Genomic DNA, 12,920 nt, shown 5'->3' on the forward strand with positions numbered 1-12,920 from the left:
CCCAAATAGCACTTTTGAACAGAACATATATTTTGAAACTACATAGTGAATAATTGCAGATAATTCTCAGTAGCTTTTAAATAAACAAACACCTTATATCATGACTGCCTCAACATTTGAATTATTTTTTGGATTGCACAAAGGAGGTATAAACAGATCCTAAAACATGAAGACACTGCTAAAGTGAAGTAGAGAGGGCAGAAAGAAAATATACATCCATGTATAACGGAAGAAGTATTTCATAAGTATCTGTATTTCATATGTTCTTTAGCACAATTCAAAGCTCTGAACATCTTTCCAAATTGTGAACATATAAAGAGGTAAAAAGATAATCAAAATAGAAAATTTTAATAAAAAGTCTCCAATCCCAAGGTAATAAGCATTATAATAATGAGTCATGTTCTTTATTAATTTATAATTTATATTTAGCCTTTAATAGTCTCTTTGTCCTGACTTGGATTTCATAATTTTGTTTGATAGCATTCATATTTTTTCTAATGTAAAGTAAGCATTCATATGGAAAACATTGGAAAATATGTAAAGTAAAAAATTAAGGAAATGCATTTGTAATGAAATATGATAGGATTTGATTCAAAATAGTTTCTAGTGGGAGAGGAGGTGGGGTCTAGATGAAACTATATTGACCATGATAAGGATTGAAACTAGGTGAAGAACAGAGGTTCATTATGCTGTTCTCTTTACTTCTATATACTTTTGAAATTTTCTGTTAGAAAAAGGAAAAAAAAAAACACTTGTAGTCATACTTCTCAGAGACAACTAATTCTTCTCTACATATACATATGCAGAGAAATACACTTACACAAACCTACACTTTTTAATTTAAAGACAGTTGAGCTACCCCACAGTTGTTAAATAGAGACCTAAGTTGCTCTTCTAAAATATCCTGGGTAGGCTCGTGTACAGAGCGTCCACTGGAGATTGTTGACTCTTTATTGGATGTTTAGGTTTGGTGAGTAAATAAAGCTACTGTGTACTCAATTACTGGGTTTCAAAACACAACTCCTCTGTATACTGATACTAAACTATGAGAAAAATTTAGTATACACTTGCTTTTTGTGCTGTGTTTAGACAGAGCTTGAGTATCTTCTATAGGAAGAGATGTGGGGAAAACTAGAAAAGATATAAGAAGCTATCTCATTCTCATACTTACTTGGTACTATTTGTTCTCTCTTCCTTTTTTCTCCCTTCCTTATTTTCGCTGACAGTAGAAATGGAGAGAAAACTGAGAAGAACTTCAGAGTGGTTTTATTCAGAGAATGAGGAATTAAAGAATTGGACTGCCTTTTGCTTCTCTTTTCCCTAGCCTCATCCATGTACTGTCACCAACCCAAGCTCAAGCATATGTCAATTTCATATGTATATGTTTCTTTCCATTTCCCAGGCTGATAACAAAATATTTTTTTCTAAAAATAAAACTTCCAGGACAGATCCTTTGGTGACATGGTTTAAGGGATCCTCCAGGGGCTAATCAACTTTCTAAAAGATAATTCCTATACAGACATTTAATTACAAATATCTAAAGTTCTTTTAACTTAGGTCCTTGACAGAAATACATGATTCCAACTTTGTGGAAATGAGTTTATTTCCTACAAGTGTGTGAGAAGCATTCTTGGTCAATTGGCCCTTATCAATTCTACACTAACCTTGAGAAAACTAGAGGAAGATACAGGTTTAGGCATGGAAAACAATAATCACATTGATTATGGGAAATACGGCTAGATTTATGAATCAATTGCCTATATAATTTTAAAGTATTTTTCTCAGTATAATCCATGTCCCTGAGTGTTGAATTCCTTTGCACAGTCATTCTTGATTAGTTCTTCCAGGACAATAGAGAGATACAAAGTTCTGAACACTCATAGTATACTTTTCCACATAACTGCATTCTCTTAATGCCTGTTTATTTTAAACATTTATTCCCTGTTAACATTTGAGTGTTCTTTTATTTTTCCTACCCTGTGATAATAATAAAACTTGATACAGTACCCGTAAAGCAATTCTGAGCAAGACACACAAAAGAAGGGAATTATGATACCAAGCAAAAACATTTTACTCTGCAAAGTGTCAGTGAGTTCTGTTGTAGAAGCTTGGAGCAACCACATTTGTGCATGTTCTTAAACTCCGTGACCTATGTTGGTTCACTGATATAGTGGCAGCAACTTAGAATATCTTAAGTAATAGAATATTTTAAAGTCTAACCTGGTTTTTAGAAAGCCTGACATTTTAAAATTTAGGTTTATCACAAATTATACTACCAGGTTAGTTGCCAGTTTGGTTTTGTTTGGATAGAAATATTAAATGATATCACTGGGCAAACATAATATGTGACTAATGATTTTTTTCATTAACACCTACTTTAAAACTTGTACTTGGTTGTCTACAACTAAGCAGTGTTTAGTTCATAGTATTTTTATATTGTGTCATATTCTATAGTGACTTTTGCTATAATTCCAGAAACATTTTTCCAATAGGATATATCTCAACATTTATTAAAAATCTTAATGTTTCCCACAATTGTTTGATGTTATCAGTGCTTTGTCTAATTGCATTTTAATTCTCCACCTTAAACTCTGTAAGAAATTAGTAAACAATCATGCACTTTAAGTTTTTATTTGCTGTATAATAAGTAAATTTCTGTTGAAAAATTTTACTGATTACTGGACTCATTTCTAAACTATTAATAATTTAAATAATGCTGCCAAACCAAAGTAAAACACTCAATAGCTACCTCCTATTGGGTCAACAGACCTGGACTACTCTCAACATAAGTTGGTAACTTTCTAAAAATAAATGTTTGCTTGAAATTCTCATTGGAAAATAGGAATTCCTATTATTTCGAAGGAGTGGATTTTTAATCAAAGTCAGATTCTAAAACCCCTTTGGAGAATTCTGTACTTCATTTCCATAGGTTAGATTTCTCAGACCCAGTTCCTTTAAAAATATTTCTCCTTTCTGAATTTGATTTTTCTTTACCAAAAAAACACATTTCTTTCTAGCATTAAAGGTTACAATGGAAACCAGAATGATAAAGGAATAAATATTTCTACTCCTCCAACATGGTCAAGAAAATGCTTTTATTTTCCAATCTTTGGGTCAATAAGGTATTTTGTTGCTTTCATAGGAAGTGGAACAATCTCACTTACTGAGGAATCACTTCTTTTTAACTTTCTCAGGCGAGGTACTGGTAAGAGATCTTTTCTGGGATGCACAAGGCATGCCATTTGTTTCTTAGAATTGCTTTCAGTTTCCTTGGAAATGGAGGAATTTGTGAAGTATTTTAGTTATTCCCCTCTCTGACTGTGGCAATAGAGGGGCAGGCCCATGTAAGTATTTATCTGCCCTCTTAACATATATTCGAGTTATATTTGTTTTGTAGGCTTCCAATCTATGAAGAGCCTTGACTGAGAGTTCTCATCTCTCCTTCTCTACCCTGTCCTCCCCGCCATCAGCCTCTCTCCCCTGGTCTCTCCAAATCCTTGCTCTGTTTTCTCATTTCACTTTTCTTTCTCTCTCTCCTCTCTCTGGCCATCTTGCATTTCCTCCGTCTCCTTCCGCTCTACCTCTTTCTTTCCCCTTTGTACTAGAAAGTGCAATACCATGACCACAATGACTAGCAAAGTCAAAGCAAAACTGTAGGTCATTAAATGCCATGGCCACTTAAAGTTACTGCAAAGAGCTGACAAATGCTGAAACTACAAACATGAAAATGAAACTGCCAAGAGTATACCTTACTTCTCTTACTGTAGCAATTTTCTTTTGTGGTTGTAATGTATTTACATATGCATTAGGGAAAGAGGTTCAGTGGAAAAAGGACTAGGGAAAATGTGAGATCATAAGTCCTAGAAAAATGAGGCAAACTTCTTTTTTGAGGAAGACTGTGAGAGCATCACAGCCATATTCAAGCTGGGACATTGCTGAGACCAAGTACACATCCAGCCAGCATGACCCAAGAGGGATTGAGGATAGTGAGACAGAATGTGAGGCCAAATCAGGATTCCAGACTGAGGCATGAAAACAATTTTTTCCAAGAAAAACTCGGAAAGAGAAATGTGGTTAAACTTTCTGTAAGTGGGAGGTAGTGGGAGTAGAATGAACCCCAATCCAAAATAAGATAGGACAGTTACTGGAATACTCTTAGGGTGATGTTACATGGAGTAAGGATGAATATCAGTTAAGGTACAGTCCAAGTTGCTCTTATAAGTAATCTTGCCCACCTCCCAAAGAGAAAAGTGTTTTGGTTTGTGTGTTTCATTCTTACATTGTAGTCCAAAGACAGTCCAGGGCTGGTAGTGTATTACCACTCACATAGCCACCCAGGGACTCAGACTCACTCAATCTCATTGGTATGTCCTTCTTAACATGCAGCTTTCATGTCATGGTCCGTGATGGCTGCTCTGGTTCCTCCTGTACCATTTATAATCTAGCTAGTGGGAAGGGAAAGGTCAGATGAGCATATATCTGTTTCATCTACAAGTGGTGGCATGAATGAATTCTGCCTATATCCCACTAATGAAAAATGTGTCATATGGTCATCCTTAGTTGCAAGGGAGACTGGGAAGAGCCTCTAGCTAGACAGTTCTTTGTCTTTGTAATTTGCATCTTTTAATTTGGGGTATCCGCAACCGAAGGAAGAAGGGGATGATGGATGGTGTATATTCATGAAAAACCAGTGGTGTCTGTCAGAGATATCAGGTACACTAACCCAAAAAATGAATTGGATGAGCCCAAGCTTCTGGTTCTCATACTTATTGGACCTGAGTAATATTATTTACCACATGCTAAAATGTGGTCTTTCCATATGCACAGGAGGAAAAAATGATGTGCAGAATATGCAGTATAGTCTCTTCTAAAACTGTTAAACGTAAAATATAAAAATACTCTGCTATATCAAGAAGAAAAAATACACAAGGCAGGATTTGTGTGGGACATAAAATACTACTGACTGTTTTCTAAAGGCCTTCTCCCCTCCCCATCCTTTTACAAATTGTATTACATGAAGGAATGACTCTACTAAGGGCTGCTTTCTCTTTGATCTCCCTCTCCAAAATATACCATTGATTTCTCTATTAGAAAATTTCTACAGTTTTATCTGCTGGCTAGGCTTCTTATTCTCTACTTAATTTGGAATTTTTGATACTGGATAAATAGCATTTGCTTCTTTATTGGTGTTGGACTAGTGCCCAAAGGTTGGATATAATAGGAAGTAAAATGTAGAGGACTGGGTTACAAATGGCAGCAAATCACGGCTTATGATTATCTGAACTCAAGGGAGGATGAGAACATCTCTTAACAAGGGGAGTGTGCTTCTCCTCAGAGTATCTGTAGGTTGCAGTGCACTAATCAAGATAATGAAAGGCTTTGGCTAAGAAAGTGGCAGAAATTAGGAAGCACTGTATAAAATCTTAGAATATTAAAACTGTAAGGATTCTTAAAAGTGTATAACCCTTTTATTGGAAAATTAATAAACTGAATTGAAACCATGATGAGTAACACATAGAAGTTTTTAAAATTTCTATTTCAAAATTTATGAAGTCCAAATTGTTTCTTTTGATATGTCATCAGATCTTTTTTCAGTATATTTTAGGTTTGCTTCAATAATGTTACCTAACCTGACTCGATCACCTATTTTGTTGCTATTGCAATAAGAAACAGCCATGTATTTGGGGGAAAGAGAGAAAATTGTAATTTCCTTTTGAAATTATGTCATCTGAAAGTGGCGTGTGCATTCTATTGGCTACAGCATCATCAAATGTCCAGATCTTGCAAAGAGGGAAACCGGGAACGTAGTCTCCCATTTTGAGGCCCTATGTGCAGCTGAAACCTTGAGGATAAATGGAGAATGGATATTGGGTGAAAATTAGTAGTCTCTTCTATCAGGAGAGTTTAAACAGATGATATATAGGATGAGGTCCTGAGCATGGGTAGAAAAGGTGAGAAAGGCTCCCTTCTCCCAAGAGAGAACTATGTATTATTGATAACACTTGAGCAAGGAGACTAGAAATCAATTTTTGTTTTTAATTTAATTTTTAAAAACTTTACTTAGTGTATTTACTTTTGTGACTACCTAGATGAAATGATTATCTAGTTAATGTTGCAATAAGAAACAGCCATGTGTTTCAAATCTTGCTTATGAGAGCCTGTGTTCTCTAAATAACCAAGTTCATATACAAGACTAAATGTAAGAACCTGATCAAAAAGTAGGTTTGATTAAAATCGCATAATAAGGCAATGCATGTTTGTAGGCATACATCATAGTATTAGCCACATAATGTTTGCCATATCACCTGGGTTGTGACCTGAGTTATTGGAAATATTGTGTGTGTGTGTGTTTCCCTTTCTTCTGAGCATAGACACTCCATTTAAGAACTATTACTGAAGATTGAATTGATGTCAGCCAGGAAACTGTAATTTCCTGTCACTTGGCCTTGAATTACTACATTGACTTTTCAGGAAATAAACAAATTTAGCTGAAAGATGCAAGCTTTTTTCTACTTATCATTAGTACCTAAGAATATAGATGCATTATACTGTTCAATCCCCATTACACATACAATTATTGTCTCAAAATGATATTCAACCTTCCTTACGTCCTTTTATCTTGAAGTAATCAAGTCCAAACTTCCTGCTGAAAACCAGTGTATGTTCTTTTAAATGTGGCTGCAGAGCCAATTTATCTGATAAGGGCAAATAGCCTATCATTTGCAGGCTACAGAAATGAGGCAGAACAGCGATGTTGCAAGGAACATAATGTTTTCCCCTGCTGTTTTTATTTCTCCTGTGTATCACAAGTGGGAAAGATGGAATTTTGCAATAACTTAGTTTATAAAGCATGATGAAAGGCAGTTTTAAAAAATACCTTTTGTGAATACATAGTATACAAGAGAAAAGCTTGTTTTGTCTTATATCACAGTTTTCTGGAAACTCACCCACAAAATTGTATTGCATTAGTGTTTACTTTCCGGTTGTCCGATTCTTCATGATATCAAAAAAAGGAATACATTTGTGTGGAGGGACATTTATAGGGCAACCAATGGCACTGAGACTTTGTTTGATTGTTTGCATCTGAATCAGGTGGCAATAAAGATTTCCTAGGGTTGACTTGATGGAGCCCAACACTTTAGCTGAGAGGGTGAGGTAGGAATTCAGCTTACGGGGTGGGTATTGGGGCAGAGCCTTATGCATCTTTCTCTTCCTGCCTGATCCTAGAACAACCTCTGACACATAGGATGCCCTGGGGAAAATAATGTTATTAAGGAAAGGATCCCGAGAAATAAGCCATCTTCTCATGGTGAGGGGCTTGAGATAAGACTGTGGTCAAGTTAAGTACGTTCTGAGACAGATTGGTGTGGTGGCTGTGTCTGTTGATAGGTGATCTGTGGGCAATTTTTATTGGTACTGGATTGTACCAATGCATGGCAAGATATTTATCATCTCCCTCCCCTGGTAAATGCCAGCAATACTCTCCAGTACAATGAAAAAGAGAGTCTTCCAGCACAATGCCAAATGCCACATGAAGAGATCTTATCCCTGTTGAAAATCCCATGTTATAGTCTAATGGTTGGTTGTTGGTTGATTGACTTATTTATTAAAAATAATTTTGCATTCTATAACTTTTTTTTAACATTTCTTATGGAGGAACTATTTTAGGTGTTAAGAAAGACAGAGTGAATAATAATGATTAAGAAAAACAGAGTGAGTAATAATGATTAACTGTCATGTACTCAGCATCTAGCTTTGCCATATTTTAACATTTTGCTTCAGAAATTTTTTTAAAGATATAAAATATTGGAATTCCTAAATGGAATACTGGAATTACTAAATGCTCCTGTTGTAACTCTTTTTATTTCCATGTCCTCATTCCAGAAAACAACTGCAATCCCGATTTAGGATTTGTCATTTCTAACACATTTTTAATGCTTTTACCATATCTGTATTTGTATCCAAATGGTATTTATTACTGTTTTACATGTTTCTAAATTTGTAAGTGACATCATTCTCTATTCTTGTGCAACTTGTTTGATGCATGATTATTTTAAGATTTGTTTGTGTGGGTAGCTCAAAGTTTAATACATAAATTTTAAATATTATAAAACATGCCGTTATACAGATACATGTCATAATTTACTGATCTAGATACCTGATAATGAATATTTAGAATATTTCAAATGTTTTACCAATGCCAAAGAGGCTACAATGAACATTCTCATTCATGTATTTTAGTGTATGTATTTCTCCCAAGAAATTCAATGGATGCATGATAAGGTCTGTTGACATTAAATTTTACTGGATTTTGCCACATAACTCACTAAAAGTATTTGCACCAGTTACATAGTCACTGGCAGTTTACGGAAGTTTTAGTATTAGCCCATGTTTGCCAACAATTGATATTGGTAACATTTAAACTTTTTAAATACTCTTTTAGATGGGACTCTGCTACTATCTTGTTTTTTAAAAAAGATGTGTAATTTGTCAGTTACTGCTTTTGATGTGCTTGTTGGCCATCTGTATTAATCCGTTCTCAAACTGTTATAAAGAAATACCTGAGACTGGGAAATTTATGAAGAAAAGAGGTTTAATTGACTCACAGTTCTACAGGCTTAATAGGAAGCATGGCTTGGGAGGCCTCAGGAACCTTACAATTACGTGGGAAGGGGAAGGGGAAGCAAGTGCATTTTCACATTGTGGAGCAGGAGAGAGAGAGAAGAAGAAGTGCCACATACTTGTAAACTATCAGGTCTTGTGATAACTTATCCACTATCAGAACAGCGAGGGGGAAATGTGCCCCCATGATCCAATCACCTTCCACCAGGCCACTCCTCCGACATGTGGGGATTACGATTCTAGATAAAATGTGGATGGGGACACACAGCCAAACTGTATCACCATCCATGTTTGTTCTTGTGTGAATTGCTTCATCATATATGTATATATACTCGGCTTCTTTTTCTGCTGGGTCACTTGTCTTCTTTGTTTTTAGTTACTTCGTAAGAATTCTATTTTTAGTACGTATACACGTATATATGATGGCAGTGGCAGCCCATCCAGAACGGCCACTGTGAAGACTCGGGCTGTAGCCGGGAAGGCGTGTCTAGGGCTGCGTGCTTGTGCTCCATGTGGGGGAGATGGGGGGCAAGAGGGAGAGATTTGCCCCTTTCTAAGTTGGTGGGTCAGGATCCCTCTGCTCACTAGGCACAGCTGCAACTGCCCTGTTGCAGTTCCAGACCCAGGCATCCCTGCACTCTCGGGCCAGGAAGCCCCTCTGCCTGCTCCCGTGGCCTGGCCTCTCCTCGCTCCCAGCGCCTGCTCTGATTTTGGAGCACAGTTGAGGCTGAGCCGAGGCACTGTCACAGCTTGTCTGGGTGTATGCTTGCTCAGGGTAATACTGACACATTAGGTCCCTGCCTCCTCAGCCCCCTCCGGACTTTGGGCACTGAGGAGCATGGGAGTGGGGGCACAGCGTGGGTTGAGGGTGGTTTGACATGCCCTCCGCTTGAACAGCCTGGGTGGGTGGGTGCTGTGGCTGACATGATTGATGGCAGCAGGAAGCAGACAGGCTCCTGGGCAGAAAGGGGTGAGTGAAGCCCCATCTTCAAGCCAGGGATGGCCTGAAGCATGGGGCCCAGGCTGTCAGTTGCAGGTGGAATCTGTGCCAGGAGTGAAAACTTATGGTGCTTTTCAGCGCCCACCCATGGCCACCCATAGACCAATCAGCATGTACTTCCTCCCTTCTGAAGCCTACAAAAAGCCCTGGACTCAGCCAGACTCACAGAGACATTGGGACTACCAGCTGTGAGAAGCAGCTACCCATTCAAGTCTTCTCAACTCACCTGGATGACCTGCCTGTGGAAAGGAGCTACCCACTCCGGGTCTCCTCTCTGCTGAGAGCTGGACTCTTGTCCGGATGACCTACCTGCAGAAAGGAGCTACCCACTTTGGGTATCCTGAGAGCTGTTCTGTGTCTCAATGAAGCTCCTCTCTGCCTCGTTTCTACTCCAGTTGTCTGCATGCTTCCTTCTTCCTTTAAAAGGGACAAGAATTTGGGACCTGCCGGGTGGCAGAACTGAAAGAGCTATAACACATACAGGGTTGAAACATGCACCCCTGCTCATCACCCCTCCTCACCCTTGCAGGCGAGGAGAAGGAGAGAAGAGCTGCATCCCTCTGGGGATCCCACAACTAGGGGCTCCCCAGGCCGGGCTGTGACACCCTCTTTGGGGTTCTGCAGTTCCTGGCAGGTCCAAGCTTCCAGGTACCACTGTGTTCCCTGGTCCCCGCAGCGGAAGCAGCTTTCTGAATGCCCGGTTCACCTGCAGCCTTGCATGAGCCAAGCATCTGTGTGGGTGCCTGGAGCTGCTTGCCATGCCACAGCCAGCAATCCTGGCTGTGTACGCTGTGACCAGACCTTGTGCTCATTCACACACTCCTCACTGCTGCACTTCTGGCTCCGCCCTTGGCGGACGTGTCATCTGGCTGGTAGCACTAGCTGATGCCAGCCTGCTGGACCGAGTGAGCGGATGGAGGCCACAGGCCCAGGCAAAACCCAGGGAAAGGCGCCATGAGCAACAGAAGTTTCCGCCTGGAAAAGCGACACCCTAAGGATCCTGAGACACATATACTGTATTTTTATATGTATATATACTCGGCTTCTTTTTCTGCTGGGTCACTTGTCTTCTTTGTTTTTAGTTACTTCGTAAGAATTCTATTTTTAGTACGTATACACGTATATATGATGGCAGTGGCAGCCCATCTAGAACGGCCACTGTGAAGACTCGGGCTGTAGCCGGGAAGGCGTGTCTAGGGCTGCGTGCTTGTGCTCCATGTGGGGGAGATGGGGGGCAAGAGGGAGAGATTTGCCCCTTTCTAAGTTGGTGGGTCAGGATCCCTCTGCTCACTAGGCACAGCTGCAACTGCCCTGTTGCAGTTCCAGACCCAGGCATCCCTGCACTCTGGGGCCAGGAAGCCCCTCTGCCTGCTCCCGTGGCCTGGCCTCTCCTCGCTCCCAGCGCCTGCTCTGATTTTGGAGCACAGTTGAGGCTGAGCCGAGGCACTGTCACAGCTTGTCTGGGTGTATGCTTGCTCAGGGTAATACTGACACATTAGGTCCCTGCCTCCTCAGCCCCCTCCGGACTTTGGGCACTGAGGAGCATGGGAGTGGGGGCACAGCGTGGGTTGAGGGTGGTTTGACATGCCCTCCGCTTGAACAGCCTGGGTGGGTGGGTGCTGTGGCTGACATGATTGATGGCAGCAGGAAGCAGACAGGCTCCTGGGCAGAAAGGGGTGAGTGAAGCCCCATCTTCAAGCCAGGGATGGCCTGAAGCATGGGGCCCAGGCTGTCAGTTGCAGGTGGAATCTGTGCCAGGAGTGAAAACTTATGGTGCTTTTCAGCGCCCACCCATGGCCACCCATAGACCAATCAGCATGTACTTCCTCCCTTCTGAAGCCTACAAAAAGCCCTGGACTCAGCCAGACTCACAGAGACATTGGGACTACCAGCTGTGAGAAGCAGCTACCCATTCAAGTCTTCTCAACTCACCTGGATGACCTGCCTGTGGAAAGGAGCTACCCACTCCGGGTCTCCTCTCTGCTGAGAGCTGGACTCTTGTCCGGATGACCTACCTGCAGAAAGGAGCTACCCACTTTGGGTATCCTGAGAGCTGTTCTGTGTCTCAGTGAAGCTCCTCTCTGCCTCGTTTCTACTCCAGTTGTCTGCATGCTTCCTTCTTCCTTTAAAAGGGACAAGAATTTGGGACCTGCCGGGTGGCAGAACTGAAAGAGCTATAACACATACAGGGTTGAAACATGCACCCCTGCTCATCACCCCTCCTCACCCTTGCAGGCGAGGAGAAGGAGAGAAGAGCTGCATCCCTCTGGGGATCCCACAACTAGGGGCTCCCCAGGCCGGGCTGTGACACCCTCTGTGGGGTTCTGCAGTTCCTGTCAGGTCCAAGCTTCCAGATACCACTATGTTCCCTGGTCCCCGCAGTGGAAGCAGCTTTCTGAATGCCCAGTTCACCTGCAGCCTTGCATGAGCCAAGCATCTGTGTGGGTGCCTGGAGCTGCTTGCCCTGCCACAGCCAGCAATCCTGGCTGTGTACGCTGTGACCAGACCTTGTGCTCATTCACACACTCCTCACTGCTGCACTTCTGGCTCCGCCCTTGGCGGACGTGTCATCTGGCTGGTAGCACTAGCTGATGCCAGCCTGCTGGACCGAGTGAGCGGATGGAGGCCACAGGCCCAGGCAAAACCCAGGGAAAGGCGCCACGAGCAACAGAAGTTTCCGCCTGGAAAAGCGACACCCTAAGGATCCTGAGACACATATACTGTATTTTTCCAGTCTCTGGGTTTTCTATTTTATATGCTGACACTTTGTTGTACACATGGATATAGTCAGTTTTATCAGTCTTTTTCATGAGGGTTTGTATTTTTTTTATGTCTCATTTAAGAATTATTTTTTATTAGTTTTATTTTCCCATGTGTTTAACCCATTGTGTCAAGCATTTTTTAATTGTCAATTTTTTTCCTCATTGGACTTCATATTAATAATCTATGTAGTATGTTTCTGTTTCTGAGCAATATAGTCTATTCTAATAATTTATTTGCCTTTTCCTTTGGCCAATTTCTCCCCAGTTTTAAATATCACTATTTTTTATAAATCTTGATATCTTGAAAATGTCGAAAGCATGCATTTTTCAAAATGGTCTTGCCTATTCATTTTCCTTTGCTCTTACATATAAATTTCATAATCAGCTTTTTAAGTTACATTAAAAAGTTACATATGGAGATTTGGATTGGAATTGAACTTAGGGAATTATAAAAGACAACTGGCACCTTTATAATATTGAATCCTCCTATTCATAAACATGTTATATCTCTCCATTTATATAAATACTCTTCATAT

The sequence above is a fragment of the Mandrillus leucophaeus genome, unplaced genomic scaffold (assembly GCF_000951045.1).
Source record: "Mandrillus leucophaeus isolate KB7577 unplaced genomic scaffold, Mleu.le_1.0 Scaffold225, whole genome shotgun sequence".
In the NCBI taxonomy this organism is placed as follows: Eukaryota; Metazoa; Chordata; class Mammalia; order Primates; family Cercopithecidae; genus Mandrillus; species Mandrillus leucophaeus.